The sequence below is a fragment of the Bubalus kerabau genome, chromosome 5 (assembly GCF_029407905.1).
Source record: "Bubalus kerabau isolate K-KA32 ecotype Philippines breed swamp buffalo chromosome 5, PCC_UOA_SB_1v2, whole genome shotgun sequence".
NCBI lineage: Eukaryota > Metazoa > Chordata > Mammalia > Artiodactyla > Bovidae > Bubalus > Bubalus kerabau.
The window spans coordinates 108,272,438-108,278,309 of NC_073628.1; positions in this window are offsets into that span (position 1 = coordinate 108,272,438).

The following is a 5,872-nucleotide window of genomic DNA, read 5'->3' on the forward strand; positions in this document are numbered from 1 at the left end:
CTGCAGGGGATCTTCCCCTCCGAGGGATTGAACCCATGTCTCCTGCATTGCAGGCAGTTTCTTTGCCACTTTGCCACCATGGAAGCCTATATGTGCCCTGTTCCTGCTGCTGTTTAGTCGCCTCAGTCATGTCCAACTCTGTGCAACCCTATTGACTGTAGTCAGCCACGCTCTTCTGTCCATGGAATTCTCCAGGCAAGAATACTGGAGTGGGTTGCCATGCCCTCCTCCAAGGGATCTTCACAACCCAGGGGTCGAACCTGGGTCTCCTTGCAGGCAGATTCTTTACCACTGAGCCACCACGGAAGCCCCCATATGTGTACTTGTTCCTGCCTAAATTTTTAACAGCAGACATGGCTATTAAGCCACAAGGGCACCATCTCCTGTACCTACTTTGAATGTATTTTCACCATTTTTGACTCCAGGAATGTTTGTTCTGGCTGCAACTTGGATGAGTATCTTTAAATTAATTTTTCATTGGGGGAGAAAGAGTGCATCATATTGAAAATGGCTCCCTGTGAACCTGTAACAGATGCTGTTGCCACACAGTCATCACTGGATGAAACCACGGCCCGTGATTCCTATTAAATTTTTTATCAAACTGCTGGTGATTTCCAACTGGATAATTGAAACTAATTTTTTTGAGAATTCACATAAAAGGGCCTTCCCTAGAAATAGAAAAATTGGGACAAATGGACCTTGTCTATTCTCTGCATGAGATAAAACTTTCAAGCCCTCCTTTGACAGTGTGTTCTTTCTCTCTTGATTTCATATCACACTCATTTGTGAGTAGGAGAATAGTAGATGTTGTAGTTCATCTGTATGACAACAACCCTATTATTATTCACATTGATTGTGTAGATGAAAAAATTAAGGCTCAGTGACACGACTGAGCGACTTCCCTTCTTTTCACTTTCATGCATTGGAGAAGGAAATGGCAACCCACTCCAGTGTTCTTGCCTGGAGAATCCCAGGGACGGGGGAGCCTGGTGGGCTGCTGTCTATGGGGTCGCACAGAGTCGGATACGACTGAAGCGACTTAGCAGCAGCAGCAGCAGCAGATAAGCAATCTGATTGTAGAAATATAAACTAGGAAGTGACAAAACCTAGATGAAAACCTGATTCCACACACATACACACCCCACTGTAGGTCAGCTCCCAAGGAAGTGTTCAATCAGATTCAGAGAACATGGACTCAGATCTGCTATCAGTTACCACTTGTAATCATAACCATAGACATTTATTGAGTGTTTACTACATACCATTCATTTACAAGCATATTATTTCATTTAATTTTTACAACTGGATTATAATATTTAAGATTAAGAATTTTGCTCCAAAAGCAAATTATTTCAACTCATGCAATTGAGTCTAGAGTCCGTGCTTCTAACTTTCACACCAAACTGTCCTCAGTGGATGAACCTGCTTCTCCTCTCTGGACCAGTACCTTTCCATGTAAACATTCAACTCTTGGCTGTACTTCCTGCTCCAGTTATCTAAGAAGTGTTACAAACTCCCCAAGACTTAGTGGCTTAAAACAACCCTTTTATTTTACTTATGGACCTGTGAGTCAGGAAGAGCTCTGCTGGGTGGTTCACCTCTGATGCACAAGGTGAGCTGGGGCCAGAAGTTACACTTCTGCATGACTTTATCACCTGTAGATTTGGTCCCTTGGTGCTCCTTGGTTTTTCTCTTCCCACACAGCATCTCGTCCTCCAGGACTTCTCTGAGTGGTGTAGGCTTATAGCACGATGGTCTTGGAGCAGGTGGGCAACTTATACTGTGATTGGATTTCCCCAGAGCATTGAATTCAAGCCACCTAGGCAGAAGCATCAAGTCTTCTTCTGACTCAGTTTCAGAAATCCTATAACATCACTCTGTCACACCCTATTGTCAAGCAGGTCACTAAAGTTAGCCCAGATTCAGGGGGAGAGGAATTATCTCTCAGTGGGAAGAGTTGCCAAGAATTTGCTGCTGTTTTTAATCCATGACATGGTCTTATATATAGATGGAGAAGTATATTCATCTCCTTTCAGTGGCAACACAAGTAATTGAGGGAAAGGAGCTTCATTTACCCATTCCCAGTTTAGTGCATCTCCTGGTTTATCATATGAGACTTACCAGTCTCAATAGTAGTAATAATAATAATAACAACAGTTATCATTCATTGAGCCCTTATAAATGCCAGTCACTCTTCCCAGCACTTACACATATTAATTCATCACAATCCTTTAGTAGGTTTTGCTACTAATACTCTTCCCATCTTATAGAGAGAAAACTGAGCCATGTGAAATTTAAATAACTTGTACAAGGTCACATGGCTTAAAAGAAAGGAGAACAGTGAGTTCTCTCAGCCTGTGACTTTATGTGATTTACTCTTAACTGCCTCATAAGTTCTCATTTCAGGAAAGGACTCAATATTCTTTTAACGGTTTTGAAAACCACTGGACTAAGTGATCCTTAATGAGTCTACTGGGTTGGCCAAAAGTTTGTTTGGGTTTTCAGTAAGATGTTATGAAAAATCCAGAATGAACCTTTTGGTGAACATAATATTTCTTTAGACTCTGACAACTCCAAGAGCAAAGATAAAATGAACAGGAACACAGGAGTCCACGTAGGTCTGGAGCCAGATGTCTGGAGGCTCAGATTCTGATAGTGGGAGATTTTCTTTTCTAAGGATGGCAGTGCTAGCTTCGCCAGCTCCACACCCTCTTTTGTGATGTGCCTTCACTACTCCTTCCTGAGAAGGTAGAATATCCTCCTCCTGGATCTTAGTGGACCCTGTGACTGCATCCAACAGGATGGGGGTGATGCTGTGTCAGTGCCAGCTCAGCCCTAACCTGGTAGCTACCTGACCTGGTAGCTACCACTTCTTACCTCTTGGAGCCCAGAACTTCCATGTAAGAGGTCCAGCTACTTGACTGGAGAGAAACCACATGGAAGAGCACAGAGAAAGCAAACATGTGCATAAAAAAGCCAAAAGAAAAAGGAGAAGGGGAAGCCACTGGATGTCCATCCCAGTCAAGCCTTCAGCTGACCCCAAGAACAAGCACCATCCGGCCCAACCATGTTGAAGACACACTTGAGAAGTGTCCAGCTGAGCCCAATCAACACACAGGGCTGTGAAAGATTATATAATAGATGCTTGCTTCTAAGTCCCTAAGTTTTGGGTGGTCTGTTGTACAGTGATGGATAGCTAGAACACTACCTCTGCCTCTTACTCACTACATCACCTTGGGGAAGTCACCTAACATCTTTGGGCTTCAGTTTTCTTATCAGTAAAATGGGAAGAGTTATATAGTGCCTTCCTCTATATAGAGAGAGCTGGTGTAAGGATTAAAGAGATAAGGCATGTGTTAATACTTTAAATGGCACTCCATAAAAGTCAGTATGTGCTTTTAAAAAGTCAATGATGTTACATTCATAATGATTAGGATGATTGTTATTAAAAATATCCTGCAAAAAAAACAACAAAACCCAGAAAATAACAGAAGTCTTGGTGAGGATGTGGAGAAATTAAAACTTCTTCATTGCTGGTAGGAAGGTAAAATGTTACAGATAGTATAGAAAACAGTGTGGCAGTTCCTAAAAGTTTTCAGGTAGAATTACCACTTGATCCAGTAATTCCACTTCTCGGTATATATTCAAAAGAACTGAAAGCAGGCACTGGAACAAATATTTATACACCCATGTTCCACAGAAGCACTATTCATAGTAGCTGAAATGTGGAAGCAAAAGTCCACTGCTGGAGGGGGGATAAAGAGAATGCAGTCTACACATACAATGGAATACTATTCATCCTTTAAAAGGCACCTTGAATATATTATGTTGATCTTGTATTCTGCAGGAGCCATGAATACATTATGATAAGTGGAATAAGCTAGTCATAAAATGACCAATATGGTATGATTTCACTTATAATCAGTATCTGAAGTAGTCAAATTCATAGACAGAAAGACAGAATGGTGGTTGCCAGGAGCTGGGGGAAGAAGCAGGATAGGTGGTTAATGTTAATGGGTACAGAGTTTCCGTTTGGGAAGGTGAAAAGTTCTAAAGATGGATGGTAGTGTTTGCATAACAGTGTAAATGCACTGAATGCCACTGAACTATACACTGAAAACTGGTTTAAAATGGTCAATTTTCTGTTATGTATATTTCACCACACAAAAAAATTGTCAATTACAATCATTATGGTGATAGATAATTAAGGCCAGTTAAGTAAAAGCAGGAACACAATTTGCACTCATTGCTAAAGTTCAGTAACACTCAAAATATTTGGAGGAATGATACTTTGAGGGCATTTTTTTGTACTTAAAGAAAACTGAACTTCTAATAAATAAAGTGGGTACTACTAGCGATGGTTAATCTTGTAGCAAATGATCTTTCATTTTATTATCCAAAGAAGTAGCTTAAAGAACTCATTTTTTAAAAAAGCAGTTTGATTTCCAACTTCAAGATGGCAGAATTTAAAAAAAAAAATTCTGTTCCCATTTCCTCTCACAAATCAATTTACAGCAAAAAAGAAAGATCCAGGTGTAGCTTGGATTAAACTAGATATTATCTGTATCACTGAACCACAACATAGAAAATGAGAACATAGAATGGGCAGAAAGTAAATGAGAGAAAGAGTTCAATTTAAGATCTGGCAGAGGGATACATTACTGATAAGTGAGTTGATTTGTCCTGGGAACCATAGAAATTCCTAGAAACTCTAAGGCACCAGATACAGAGGCAGATGGGCTGAGGTAAGGGCTAAAAACAGTAGAATGGGAAAGTCTGGAACAGGAGCTGTTAGACAACTGTTTTTCTGCCTGCCCCCAACTTAGCATCATTAGTTTCTACCCCTTCTCTATTCTTAGAGGAGATGTGGGTATATTTTCTAAAGAAATTGAACTAAAAGTGCTCTGGAATCAAGGGTATGATGCCCCATAAAAAAGCCTCCCCAGTGGATCAGCAGTAAAGAATCCACCTTCAACGCAGATGTGGGTTTGATCCCAGGGTTGGGAAGATCCCCTGGAGGAGGAAATGGCAACCCACTCCAGTATTCTTGCCTGAAACATCCCATGGACAGAGGAGCCTGATGGGCTATAGTCAAATGGCAAAGGTAGTCAGACATGACTGAGCACACACACAAAGGGGTAGACAGTTATACTGAGGAAATTTCCCATAATTGAAGGAGGGGGAGAAAAAGGAAGATAAAAAGAAGATCCATCCTGGAAGCCCTTCATGTGACTAAAAGATTTGTGGAAACAGAACAAAGAAAATAGACAGCAAATTAACAAAGGAAAAATACAAGTAAATTTTCGAGTACCAGACATGAACCCCTGTTGGAGAAACAAAAGAAAACCCACACTAAGACCCATCATCATGAAACTTTCAAAGTAGATATAGAAAATACACTAAAAGCATCTAGAGAGGAATAAAATGTCACATACAAAGGATGGGCAATCAGAAAGGCATTAGACTTCTCAACAACAGTAGCAGAAACCAGAAAATATTTGAACTATGCCTTCAAAATTCAGAGGAAAAAAAAAATCTGTAATTTCATACCCAGCCAAACTATCCACCAGCATGCGAATAAAACATGACACTTTTAGACATGCAAGGTCACACACAGTTACTTCTAGTATACACTGTAGGAAACTCCTGGAGAAGGAAAGCCACTAAAATGGGGGAAGTCGGCTAAGAAAAAATCAGACAAGGAAGCACAAGATCCGGCAAAAGAGAAAGGCAAGAGGAATTCTGAGACAACAGAAGAGAAATCCCAGGATGAAATTTGTGCCACAGTTCAGATGATAGCAAAAGAAGTGAGGAGAGAGGTGACCAGGAGAAAAAAGTGAAACTTACAGACTATCTGACAGGATTGGCTGGA